Genomic DNA, 14,412 nt, shown 5'->3' with positions numbered 1-14,412 from the left:
GACTCCGACTAAACACCAGTCCAGGACATCCAAGGGTGTGAGGCAAGTACAGTCTGATAAACTGGACCGCTACATGTTGACCAAGGACTCCCCAAGAGACGCAAGGCACACCACTTCGGCAGGAGGAGATTCCTTAGGCCCTCCGCCTGACCTGACTTTGCTGGACGTAATGGCGGCGATCAACGGGGTCAAGTCTTCCCTTGGGTAAAAAATTGAGTCGCTGGACAAGTTAGAAACAGTTTTCATAGAAGTCAATCTCATCCGAGCGGACCTCACCAAAGTAAATGAGAAGGTCAAATCTTTGGACATTAAGACAACCAGCCTGACCGATGATGTGGCGCAGCTCCAGCAGGAAATGCGTGCCCTTTAGTCTTCCCATGAAACGAAGGAGCGTGAGTCGGACAAATATGAAGGGAGGGCCCGGCGCAATAACATCCGCATCTTGGGGGTGCCTGAAAAGTCTAAAGGGCCGGCCCCAGGCCTGTTTGTCGAGGATCTTGTCCTAACGCATCTTAAGCCCAAGGGACTGAGTAACTATTTCACCATCCAACCTGAGCGCAGGGTCCCAGAGGGGCGGCCAAAGCCCGGCGCGCCTCCGCGTCCGATGACTGCTAGGGTCCTGAATTTTAGGGACCAAAATGTCATCCTGAAGGCTGCCCGATTGGGACCCCCTCTACGCTATGAGAATGCTACCCTCTCCATCTTTCCTGATTTCGCGCAATTGGTGTGGAAAAAACACAGAAACTTTCTCACAGTAAAGAAGAAATTAAGGGCTAAGGGGAAAAAGTACGCAATGATGTTCCCAGCGTGCCTCAGGGTGGAGATTGAAGGACGAGTATGGTTTTTTGATAATCCGGAGGTGGCATCTGATTGGATCGACAGCCGTACCCCCGGTGACTCCAAGGTACGGGCATGAAGCGGACAGCAGGCGACACAGGAGCAAGAGTGAGAGCCGGCACGTATGTGGTGGGACTGCACAGGTGTGGCCAGGTAGCGCGGAAATGGGCCGCCAACAGGTCATTTAAAGATCCTGGGAGATACTGTGACTTTAATGTGTAATGTTGCTTCAAGCACGTTTTTGTTTGAATTGGTACGGGTCGGGGCGGAGTGCCGACCTTCCTTCTCTTTACTACTTTTAGTTGGGGTTAGTGTGTGGGGTGACAGGCACTCTGCCAGTTGGGGATGGGCAAACGCTGTGAGCAGTGGTGCAGGGAGGGGGGAGGTGGGTGGGGTTTGTATTGTTTTTTGTTTTCACGTTTGTGAAGAATGTTTGCAAATTCGACCTTCACTTGTTTGTGGTTTTCATTGTTTCGGAATCATCCAGTGACAATGCAGAGCAGGTGACATTTCTGCACATGCATAATGGAGAGTGATAGGCAGGGAGCGGGGCTCAGCGTATTGAGTTGGAATGTGAACGGACTGGGAGACAAAATGAAGAGAGGGATGGTAAATCAATTTATCAGAAAGCACACCCTGGATGTGGTCCTTCTGCAAGAAACACATTTAGTAGGAAATATGTGCATGGCTTTACACAGAGGAGGCTATAAGCTTGTGGCACACGCAGGATTTACCTCAGGGTCACGGGGTTTGGCGTACTGGTTAAAAACTAATTTCCCCTTGCTATACAGGCTACGTGGTCAGACAAGCGTGGTATGTATGTGGGGATATCGGGCCAATGGGAAGGGAAAACGGCTAAGTGTGTCTCAATATATGTTGCACCTGGCCTACAGGCAGACACATTCAAGGACCAGAGTTCTATTCTCTTGTCATTGCAGCTGGGCCTCTTGGTGCTGGGGGAAATTTCAATATGATAATGGACGGGGACGTTGACCGATACCCAGCTCGTACCCTTAGGCCCGCACAACGGTGGCTTCCCGACTATGTGGACACAATGGGGCTTGTAGATAGCTGGCGGGCACATAACCCTGGCAGGACACAATACACACACATGTCTTGCGTGTACCAAAGCTTGTTGAGAATAGATTATGTGCTAGTTCCGGCCGCGCAGGCTCATTCACTCCGGGAGGCACATCACCTGGGTTGGGGCTTCTCAGATCATTCCCCGGTGGGGCTCAAACTGGAATTTGAACAGGTCAATGCCGGTAGGATAGCCCCAATCAACCCATGGTACTTGAAAGACCCCGCTACAAAGAAAAGCATTGCCACAGCCACTGACAGATATTTCCAAGAGAATCAGGGCATGGTTGACTCAGCGCAGTCACTGTGGGAGGCATATAAAACTGTCATTCGGGGAGAGACTGTCTCCTTGATCGCAGGGAAAAAGAGGGAACGACAGGCAGAGCTGGAAAGAGCAGAAGACTAGGTTTTAAGGTCGGAGGAGGAAGTGGCCAGAGCGGTAACCCCGGAGGGCCTTCACCTTTTGAAGTTACGGCAAGATGAGTTTCTGGGTCGGGCCAGTGAGAGAGCCAAGGCGTAGAGTAGGGAGGTTCAGAGTAGGATTTACGAACACAGAGATAAGGCGGGGAAGTTGATTGCTTGGTTGGATAGAAGGGAGTGGGCGTCTAAACTGGTGCCCGAGATATGGGGTGGAGACTCCAGCGCAATCACGAACCTGCAGGCTATTGCAGATGCATTTGCAGAGCATTATCGTGTGGTGTATACGACGGGGGTAGATTCACAGAAGCATAAAACAGGGAGATGGTCAGGGATATCCAGCTACCCACATTATCGGGTGAAAACAGGGACTATCTGGAGTCCCAGCTGACAGATGATGAAGTGGCGCAGGCCATCAGGAGCGTGCACTCTGGAAAAGCTACAGAGCCCAATGGCATTCCTATAGAACTCTATAAATTGAGGTCCAATAAGCTTGCCCCATATATCCGCTCCATGTTCGAGGAAAGCAAGGAGAGGGAGCAACTCCCATACGACCAACGGGTAGCCAACATCGTGGTTATTTATTTATTTATAGAGTTTTATATAGCGCGAATGTGACCCACGAGGGTATCAGAGCGCTTTACAGTAGAAGAATATTAAAGGATGAAGTAGACTACAGTCAACAAAAACAAATTTCCCAGTTGTAAAAAAATAGTGATCAGGGGGAAAAAAAAATGTACATACACACAAACACACATAGGGATGATCAAGCGTGTCAACGTCCAGCTAGTATTGAGCTGCATACAGATGTAAGGCAACAAGGGTTGTGATGAAAATCTTAAACTCAAATACATCCTGCATTTAGACTTAAACTTAGGAGAGGAATTTGATCATTAGTATTCTTTTTACTTCCTTTCTGAAAATAATGAAGGAGGTGATTCCACGCACAAGTGGTGGTAGAGAGTTCCAAATCTTTGGTGCAATCCCTGAGAAAGCTCTACAACCTGTTCTCTTCTTCCAGAAGGATTGGGGTTTTATACATAAAGATGGTAAACCCAGGACTAGCTGCGGGTCCTACAGGCCCATTTCGTTGCTAAGCATGGAGCCTAAGGTCCTTACGAAATTACTGGTGACACGTCTGGCAAAGATCATCACCACTCTGATTCATCCAGATCAGTCAGGCTTCATGTCCCATCACAACACAGCCCTCAATTTGCGTCGTTGGCACGGGGTATTGGGTAGGACCCCCACGATTATGGAGCGGGCAGCCTTCGTATCGTTGGATGCCAATATGGCGTTTGATATGGTCGAGTGGTCCTATCTGTTTGCAGTGCTGGACAAGCTGGGCTTAGGTCCGGAGTTCACGGGCTGGATATGTCTCCTGTATGCTGAACCAATGGCCCGATGGTGGTAAATAACCACAAGTCCCTCGAATTTTACCTGAGTAGGGGCACTCAGTAGGGTTGTCCCCTGTCCCCACTTCTTTTCGCACTAGCCTTGGAGCCACTGGCGGCTTGGGTTAGGCAAGGCCGGTCTACTCTATACGTGGAATATGTGGTCATTGGAGTGGGAAGATAAGATCTCCCTGTACGCAGATGTTGTCCTGCTCTATCTCACAAATCCAAGAGGGTCATTGAGCTGTTTTATGGACGTGCTGGCGATTTTCGGCAGAAACTCTGGCTTTTCTATCAATTGGCCCAAATCAGTGCTATATGTCCTTCGGGGTGACCCGCCGGTCATTCCTGGTACTTGCCCGATTCAAATTGTTCTTGAAGGTTTCCGATACCTCGGCGTCTACATAACACTGGACCCGAAAACTCTGTTAGGTCCGTAATCTGACTCCCCCCTTGTTGAGACTTAGGAGCGATGTCGCTCGCTGGAAAGCCCTTCAGCTTTCTATGCTGGGTAGAGCAGTGCTTTTCAAGATGATGGCTTTTCCCCAAATCTTGTACATACTCCAAAACACTATGAATCCGGTGCCGACATCCTACTTTAGGTAAGTCTCCAGAGGCAGCTCCTTTGGGACGGCAGACCCCGCATAGCGTTTCCAAAACTGACCCTGTATGATGAGGGAATAGGGTTGCCCGACCTTAGGAAATATTACTGAGCGTCCCAATTGGCGGCTATCAATCATGGAATATATGGGGAACCAAGTGATCCTGGGATTGCCATGGAAAGGTGGCAGCTTCCAGGGGGGGAATACACCCAAGCATTATACGCGGGCCCCGCAGGTTTCCGCTTACTGGCCCTACAGTGCATGCCGTACATGTATGGCATGCAGCCAACAGGCACCTGGGGTGGGATGGCAGGTGTACACTAGCCACCCCACTCTGGAACTCGGAGAATATAGGGAGCCTCTGGAAATCTAAAGGGTTTGACAAGTGGGAACTCATAGGGATCTCACGAACAGAAGACGTCTGGGGGCGGGCACTGTCCACACTTTCGATTCACTTAAGCTACAGTATAGGCTAAATGATAGTGAGTACTTCCACTACCGCCAGGTTCGGCATGCGCTAAGTTCCCAGATCCCTAGGTAAACAACACTTCCAGGCGACTCTCCTTTGGAGGACAGGGTACTAGATGGGCACCTTCCAGAGAAGACCATATCTCTGACCTATAAGAAACTAATCAATAACATGGACGATCCATTGATTAATATCAAACGGAATTGGAATGAGGATGGCCTTGAATTGGACGACAAAGACTGGCAGGTGGCGGTTTCTTCCCCGCATGTAGTGGCTATCCAAACAATACTTCGGCTAGTACAGCTTAAAATACTGCATAGGACGTATGTTACAGGTCCCCGTGTAGTTTGAATGGGTCGTGCGAAGAGTGGAGAGTGAAGGGACTGGGGACCTTCATCCATATACTGTGGCCCTGCCAGCAAATACAACCATATTGTTTATTTGAGTTCGAAAATAAAGTTTAGATCCACGCAACTTACACATCTATGGGAAATGGTGAAAGTGTTATATTATGATCACCTGGATTCAATGATCATCATCTCTGGGGATTTTAATATGCATCTTTTTTCGTATAAAAAGCGGACCACACCCTCAAAAATGTTATCTCAATGGACCAATTGTGAGTTTATAAAATATAACCTAAAGATTATGCATGATGATGATAACATATCGGCGTTTAATAAAATGGGCAGCCCTTCCATAATTGATTATTCCATAATCTCTGAGAAACTTTTTAATTGAGTTCAAAGTTATCAGGTAGTTCCAAGGATTGAGAGCGATCATACTCCACAAGTCATGTTTTTCGCTTTTTCTTTTGATTATCTGCCAGAATCTAGAACAATCAAAACTGCTTCCACCTCTTGTAACCTTTAAAGGTTAATATGGAATGACAAAACTGAGAAAGATATTTTAGAAGTTCTTTCCCGTTTAATTTTAGATGTTCAAGATGCTAATGTTGAAGGGAAATCTATGGTTGCTCTTTAGCCTTGTTTATGTTGCGCGCTTTTGGTTAATTTCTCTAATTTGAAACCCTCTAGGGGTATAACTTTAAATCCTAAGAATCCAGGGTGGTTTTCACACCGCTTTCTATACCTTAAAAGAAGTCGTAATAAAACAATAAGATCACTGTATAGGAAAGCATATTTTGTGATATTCCAACAAATTAGAGAATTGAAAAAGGGATACAGGAACAAAATCTGGAAGGCTAAACAAGCATATTATAAAGAAGCATATTATGAAGCAACTTGATCTAAATTACATTGTGCTTGTAAATTTAAAGATTCTTGGCTATTTTGGAGTATTATCAACAACCTTGAAAATGGTAATCCTAGAAGTAATAGTGCCAATATTGATGATTCAAGTTGGGTAAACTTTTTTAACAATCTGAAAATTGTTCCACTAGGCCCATAGTGCATTGATGGTAAAATTAATCCTACTCATCATTGCCAACGAGAGATAATAGAAAATGGTGGGTCAGACCTAAGTGTTTATGATTCATTAAGTTCCCTTGATATTGAGCCATGGTCGGTTGACAAAGTCAAAAAAGTAATAAATAAGATTAGATCAAATGGAGCTCCTGGCCCGAATGGAATTCCGAATGCCATTTTAAAGCAAACATAAAAGATTGGCCAGAGGTAATAACGCTCCTGTTCAATGAAGTGCTTAAAACATGCCTGATTCCGGAATCGTGGCAGGGAAGTATTATCCAACCAATTTATAAAAGTGTTCCCCAGGACAACCCCGCAAATTATCGCTTAATACCATTAACAGATGTAGATGCGAAAATATTTGCCAGCTGTCTGTTGGAAGAATTGGAACCATGGCCATAAGAGAGGATCTGATTCCAAATTTACAAACTGGTTTTAGAAAAAGAGAATCAACTTATACTAACTTGATTTTTTTAACATTATTAGGCGAAAGAGCCAAATATAGGAAACAAAAAATTGTATATTTGTTTCATTGACTTAAAAGCCGCCTTTGATTCTGTGCCCTGAAATGTCCTTTGGTTGAAGTTAATTAATTGGGGTATATCTGAGACACTTTTAAAAATGATCAAATTACTATACTGCGATACCTGGGTACAGATCAAAGTAGGCAACAGTAGACATACGACTCGCCGCCTAGAAACCATTATCGGCCTCAAACAAGGATGTGTCTTGACTCCTTGCCTTTTTAACCTTTTTATGTCTGATCTCCCAGCTCATTTTAATGATGTTAATGCCCACTTCCCTTCTGTGTTGGGTAAAGAGATTAAATATTTACAATATGCCGATGATACAATTTTACTAAGCCAAACTGTCATAGGACTAAAAAGATTAATAGATTCTTTTAACCTATATGTCACACAAAACGGTCTACAAATAAATTTAAAAAAACTAAAATAATGACCGTGGGAAAAGGCAAACTGGGAGTAAAAGAATGGAATATTAATGGTTTGGTTATTGAATGCGTAAAATCGTATAAATATTTGGGAATCACATTTGATGATAGTTTGTCATTTAGGCAGCATTTTAATAACCTTGAAGCCAAGGGCACATCGCTCGCATTTGCTTTTAGAAAATTGAGAGATAACCTATTATGCCCAAATTATGATCACTTGCTGAAGGTTATAAAAGCAAAGTTAATTCCATCTTTGGACTATGGGTCCATTATCTTTCGGGGCAAAGATGTGAAAACGCTTGATGATATTGAATTGAGGACATATAAATCAGTTTTTAGGATTCCCAGATATATTAGTCGTGCCAATATAAGACTTGAATTTGGTCTAAAGAAACAGTTTTCGGCCAGACAATCTACATTTTTAAAGTCCTTATTGACACTATCTCGAGCTGAAGAGGGCTCGTTAGCAAATTTGTGTTGGTTTGAGATTTCAAAAAGTGAATATGCGAGTAGTTGGCAAACTTATTTAAATGAGTGTTTACATAACTTTGAAATCCCAAACTTAGTAGATGAAGTGAGGAGTAAAATGGTTTATAAAAAATCAATTAACCAGTCAGCTGCTTTATTGTCTACTATAATGGATAAAGATGAATTAAGGAAATAAAAACATCTATGGTCGATAGTTAACTCTTTCGGCAAATTGTCTCCTCACCCTTCTGTGTTACTTTATTTAAAACCTTTGATTAAGAATAAATTCATGTTATTAAGGTTTGGGAAATATCCAACTAAAGACGGAATCCCAAAATGGGAGAAAAAGTGGCCGTCCACCATTTGCAGGCTGTGTGATTGAACTTTACAGCACATACTAACCTTATTCCCAAAATTATTAGAAGAGTGGAAGTCCGTCTTAAAGCCTATTTTAAACTAATTGGGAATAAGAACCTGTAGGACTGCAATTATTGTATGTCTAAGAGGTGTTACCATTCATGCTATTTACCAATTTGTTAAGTTTATTTTTAAAGTTGAAAAGAAATTCTGTAAAGTTGATATTGTAAGTGATGAAATCTCCGTTATGAAGGTCAACTAAAAATTGATAATGATTTTAAATGTTTTTTAGGGAGTGTGTCGGCTATTTTAAGTTTGCTTAAAATGTATTCTGTATTTAATGTCACTCCATAATAGTTGATTGCATTTCATGTATACTTTTTTATTTTGAAAGTTTCCCTGATAACTCTTGCTGCTAGCATAAGGCACTTTAATTCCTGCTGCTATTTGATGGAGTGTATTCTATGTATCAAATTGTTTTAAATGTAATTTTATAATGGCAGATAGTATTTTATGTACACTTTTTCAAGGTAAAAGTTTACCTGTCGATTCTAAACCGCTAGCACAAGGCACTTTCATTTTTGTTGGTGTGTCGTATATTGTGTACCCTTACCAATTTAAAAAGTTGATGTGTATTTTATGCTGCTAGCACAAGTCACTTTAATTTATGATGGAGTTTACCCCCTGTATCGCATTGTTTTAAATGTAATTTCATAATGGCTGATGGAACCTTATGTACATTTTTTCAAGTTAAAAATTTACCTGACGACTCTAAGCTCGGCAACCGGTTGTTATATGCTCCTGGAACATAAATGGATTATGTAAAAAGATCAAAAATGCAGAAGTAGATTCCCTGTCAAATCTCTACCAAATCATATGTCTACAAGAAACATGGGAAATTGACCCCTTCTTTCTGCAAGGTTATAAAGGGTACTATATGCCAGCAATCAGATATTGCAAATTTGGTCGTCCATGTGGGGGATTGGCAATATTTATTGGGATTGACCTGCAAATCAAGCACGAACAGATGGTCACCAATAATGCAAATATACAAGCAGTTAAGATATTATTTACAACCTGTGAGCAAAAAAACAGAAAGACATTAATAATACTTAACATATATATTCCACCAAACCAGTCATCGCGCAAGAACATAAGTGTCGAAATAGTAGCATTTGTACTGGATCAAATAATACTGGACCCGACTGTTAATATTCTAGTTACGGGGGATTTTAATATAAACTTGCTGATCCAAATGACACGGGATGATTTTATCCAATCCCAAAATTATGAATGGTCCATCCCGGAACAGGTACTCGATATTAGCGTAAATACAAAACAAAACTCAATTGGAAAATGCCTACTGATGGATCTGGAAGCAATGGGTCTACGAGCATTGAACGGTAGGTTCCCAACCGATCAACCTGCTGGCTGGTCATTTCATAATCAAGGATCAAAATCAAGAATAGACTTTACATTAATGTCAATAGGCATGTTTGATAAAATTGGTTCTATTTTGAACTTCCAAAACACCAAAACTATTTAACTACACAAGGTCAGATCGGTACGATTAACCATAGGAAACTTATTTGGAAATCGGATAAAAAATATGTTGTGGAAAAAAAGGCCAAAAAATTGGTCCAAAAATGTTTTAATGAACATTCAATCAAATCTACTCTTAAGCAATGGGAACAGTTTACCCAGAAAGCGGTCGAATTGGATGAAGGTACTTCAAATAGTAGAAAAACCCAACTAAGGATAAATGAAAAAAGAGATATTAGTATCAACCTTCCATACACAATTACAAAGGTAAGGCCGACCCGTAACAATCTTAGGAAACAGCTAACCAGGTTACCGGAGAACAAGGAAATAAGAAATCAATTGAGAAGTGCGAACAAGAACTTGAGAAAATTGTTGTGGTCGGAAAAAAACAAAGCCCAGCAGGAATTGTGGACAAAAAGTTTTCACGCAAGTAACCAAACGAACTCTAGAGAATTCTGGAAAATAATTAATGATCTAAATAGATCCAACAAACACGTGGTAGCCTCCCCAATAACGGAAGAGGATTGGGTAAGATTTCTTAAAAAGACCCTATATGCTGAAACAGAATTCCGTTCGGAGGAGGATAATCAAAAATTGAAGACTGAAAAAGGGCAAGAAATGGATGTGGTAAAAATCTTCTTAGAAATTGAAGTAGCCAATTTATTAAAGAGACAAAAGGATGGAGCACCGGGACCCAATGGAATACCATTTGCACTTTATAAGGAAGATCCGGCTCTATGGGCTATTTACCTGACAAAGGTGTTTAATGAAGTTATCCAAAGAAAGCAAATACTGGAAACCTGGAGAGGATCATTAATATCTCCCATTTACAAAAAGGGTAATTGGCAACTACCAGAAAATTATCGCTTGATCACTCTCCAAGATACGGATGCAAAGTTATTTGCGGGTCTTTTTCTAACAACTCTGTCAGATTGGGTTAAAGAAAAGTTAATATTACCCCCAAACCAAACAGGGTTTGTTAAAGGTTTAGGTACCACAACAAATATTTTAATTTTATCAGTTTTAATGGATAAGGCACTTTTATCTAAGCAGTCCCTCTACTTTTGTTTTGTCGATTTTAAATTGGCTTTTGATCTTGTCAACAGGTGCCTTCTATGGAAAAAAGTTGAAGATTATGGAATCCCGGGCTCACTTCTGAACCTTATTCAATTACTCTATTCTGAAAACTGGGTCAGGGTGAGGATCGGAGATGGGCGAACCTTATCCAGTAAAATACCGGTGACGCGTGGCCTTAAGCAGGGTTGCGTCCTTGCACCACTACTTTTTAACTTATTTTTAGCTGACCTCACCAATGCACTAAATGATGTGAACTCACATCCACCAAGGCTAGCAGGAACACAATTATCAAATTTGTTGTATGCAGATGACGTGGTGTTGTTGAGTCAGACAAAAGTGGGACTGCAAAGACTAATTGATCGAACACTTAGTTATGCAAAGGATAATCAAATGGTAATAAATGAGGCAAAGACAAAAGTAATGGTAGTTACAAGGAATAGAAGACAAAAAAACAAATGGATGCTGGGACAAACTCAGCTAGAGCAAGTTGACAACTATCGGTATCTCTGTGTCCTATTTAATGAGAATGGAAGCTTTCTCCCCCAGAGGAAAGATATCACCAGGAAAGCAAACAGCTTGATTGCGGCTTTTAGAATCATTCAAAAGAAACTAACTGCTCTGACATACAGTCCTTTACTAAAAATCATATCTGCCAAACTATTACCGACCTTAACATACGGTGCCGAAGTCCTAAATGGTAAGGATGCGGACTTAATTAACAAAGCAGTGGCAAAAACCTACAAAATACTGTTCCAGTTACCACGCAATGCCTCGCAGGCACAAGTAAGGCTGGAGTTTGGGATAAACAATCAGCAATATGCCTGACAAGGCCAAATTCTGAAAGTCTGGAACCGTGTAAAAAAGGACCAGGATAATCAATTATCTAGAGCTTTATGGCATGAAGCAAGAGACAATCGTAAACTTCAAGCATGGGCTTATCTAAACAAAGCAAATTAAGAATTTGGAATAACAGCAATTTGGAAAAATACAATCACCCAAGAAAGCTTTAAAAAAACAATTAATGGGAGGAGCCAAGATGGCGACCGGAGCAGACCTGTAGGCTCCCGGCTCTTCCAGCCTTTCTCCGCCGCACCGATATCCTGGCATCTATCCTGGTGTAATTTAATATCGGATTGAATGCGGCGCGGCGCTGATTTCAGCGGTGTGTTTCCGGTCTCTCGACCTGCCCGGCGGCCGGAGATAGCTGCGGTACTGCTTGCAGCCCTGGACCCCGCCTGCACAGTCGCTCTCTGCCGTGCCCCGGAGACCTGATGGCGGCCAGAATACTTGATCGGCGCTGAAGACCCGAGCACCGGTGGGGACCTCGTGAAGCACTGTCCGTGCTGCGCCGCTTGCGATGACTTGAAGCAGGCGGCGAGAAGTGAGCGCTTGCTGCGCTGCGGCACCCTTCCGAAACGGATCCTTTGTTTGGGGCAGATGCTATGCGGAGAGTGTCGCTCGGCCATGTTTGCTTGCCTACGTTTGCCTGGCCCCACGCCTCACTACCCTGCTCTGTTACGGGGCGCCTCTCCGCGATGTATGCCTCATTGGCGCTGTACTTGGTGATATTGCAGCCCTACATGGACGCTCGCCTGTGCCACACTCATCCTGGCGATTGCCTCAGAATTTCGCCATAATGGCTTTGTTTGGTGCTCCGTGTTGTGGGGGAGAGCGCCCGTCCCTGCCAGTGGCCTGTGTTGCCCCGCCTGAGATGGGGTCCGATTTTCAAGCACCTTCCTTGGGAAGTGAGAGGCAGGAGCTTCAGCCTACACTTTCTCTCGATATCATCCTGACTGCCCTGGGCGACTTCCGTGCTGATATGCACCAAGGCTACCAAGTACTGCGAGGGAAGCTGGACGACATGGCGTCGGCGCTGCGGCAAGGATGCAACGTTCTGCTCCCGCAAAGCCTCCACTCGTCTTCGCCTGCGTTCCATGGGGATACAGTGCTTCCTTCTGCCCGCTGGACAGAAGTGCCCGCTTCCAAATCTATTGGCGCCCGAGACCGTCCGCCTGATACCTCTATCTGGGATACTTTGTTTCCCCTTTCACCGGAGAGTGCAACATTGTTGGATTTCTCATAGCGAGTGCCTTGGGACCTATCCACGACATTGCTGACCCTATCACCGGCTCCTGGGTTATGCCCTCCGACTTTGTTATCGAAGAACTCATACATTCTGCAGGTCTCTGAGGAACTCCCTATTACAGTCGGTGGATTTACTGGTGACTCTCGACGTCCATTTTGTGTTTCTAAGACACTCTCACTCTTTCTGTGGCCATATTGTCTCTTTGTTTTGCTGTGGCTATGCCTAGTGGGATTCCGACGTTCGGGACAGGGCTGATGATTCTTCCCTCACTGGCACTGACTGTCTGCCTGGTTGTGACCCCGGACTGAAACACTTGTTGATGCATTGATTACGTATTATGTGCGACTATCACCCATTTCAGATTGTACTCCCTGTTCTGCGCGCTGGCCTCTTCTCCATTTCAAGCCGCAATTATTGTGTTTTATCATTTTCGTCTCTTCTTTATGGGGCGACTATTTTTTGCGGGCTGGTGGTTCAGGGGCAGATGTTGCGGTTGATGGCTGCGGACCTTGTATTTGATTAGCCGGGGGGGATCCGGACCGGAACACTAAAACGGCATAGGGGTTGATGATGGCTGGGAGTCCGGGAGTTCTGTTATTGTGAGGGCTCCTCCCCGCCTCCTTCTTTTTGGGAGTGGTAGATCAGCTTGTTCTTTTCTTCCTCCCTATATTCAAGTGTTGAAATTCTTCGTTTATTATAATTTTCTTTCTCCTTCTTTCTACATTTTTCTTGCTTTCTCTCGCCTTTTTCCTTCTTCTTATCTTCTCTTGCTGTATTTCGGGTTTATGGGGCGACAGACACTCTGCTAGGGGGGGGGGGTAGGCCATAGCCTCTGCATGTGTGTAGGGTGGGGGGTTATATTTCATTTTTGTTAGTTTCTATGGGACCTATTTTTGCCTTTTTTTATAAGTTTTCCTTTCTTTTGGCCCGTGTTCAGGCATACTGGGTGAGGGGTGGCGGCGGAGATACGAGTGGGATGTTGAGATTGCTACCCTGTAGCGTGGACATTGTGTGGCCATCCTGCCTGGTCGGGACTGCTTGTCGAGACGTGGATTGACCGGAAACTGTAGCTAATGTCATGTCCCACCTGCATGGTCCTTGCTCTTATTTTATTATTTTATGAGTACGGAACAACACGACCTGAACTCAATAGTTGCAAAAAACTTAAAAAACTTAACCTTAATTACTCCTGTGTCATGGTCTTGCGGCGTCCTCCAGTCTGATTTCTGCTTACTAACCGATGTGCTGCTGTATTACTATGTCACCGTATTGCATGCTCTAGTGCTACATGAGAGTTCGTGGCCGGCCGGATGGTTGTGGGCCCGTATTTGTTCTTTATTTCGTGCACAATAAAGGTTTTCAAAAAATAAAAAATAAAAAAATAAAAAACAATTAATAAATTGGCTATTCACCTATCACTGCTAAAAGACAAAGAAATATTGGTGAAAAGAAAGCATGCATGGCCAATTATAAACGAATATAAAAAAAAGCAAGTCCAAAAATACCTGGAAACTCCATGGTCCCACCAAAGTAAGCGATCTTTTATAAAAGTACGCTTTGGACTCTGGCCAGGCTTGTGCATTCTTCCACCATGGAAGACTAATGAGGGCAATACGACATGTAGGTTATGTAAACGGGGACATGAAGATATTTTGCATTTGGTATGTCTGTGTTCTGTAATGGATACAGAAAGGAAAGTAATCC

Source organism: Lissotriton vulgaris, chromosome 7 (assembly GCF_964263255.1).
Source record: "Lissotriton vulgaris chromosome 7, aLisVul1.2, whole genome shotgun sequence".
NCBI classification, from domain to species: domain Eukaryota; kingdom Metazoa; phylum Chordata; class Amphibia; order Caudata; family Salamandridae; genus Lissotriton; species Lissotriton vulgaris.
Note: the sequence above shows the minus strand (reverse complement) of the source record.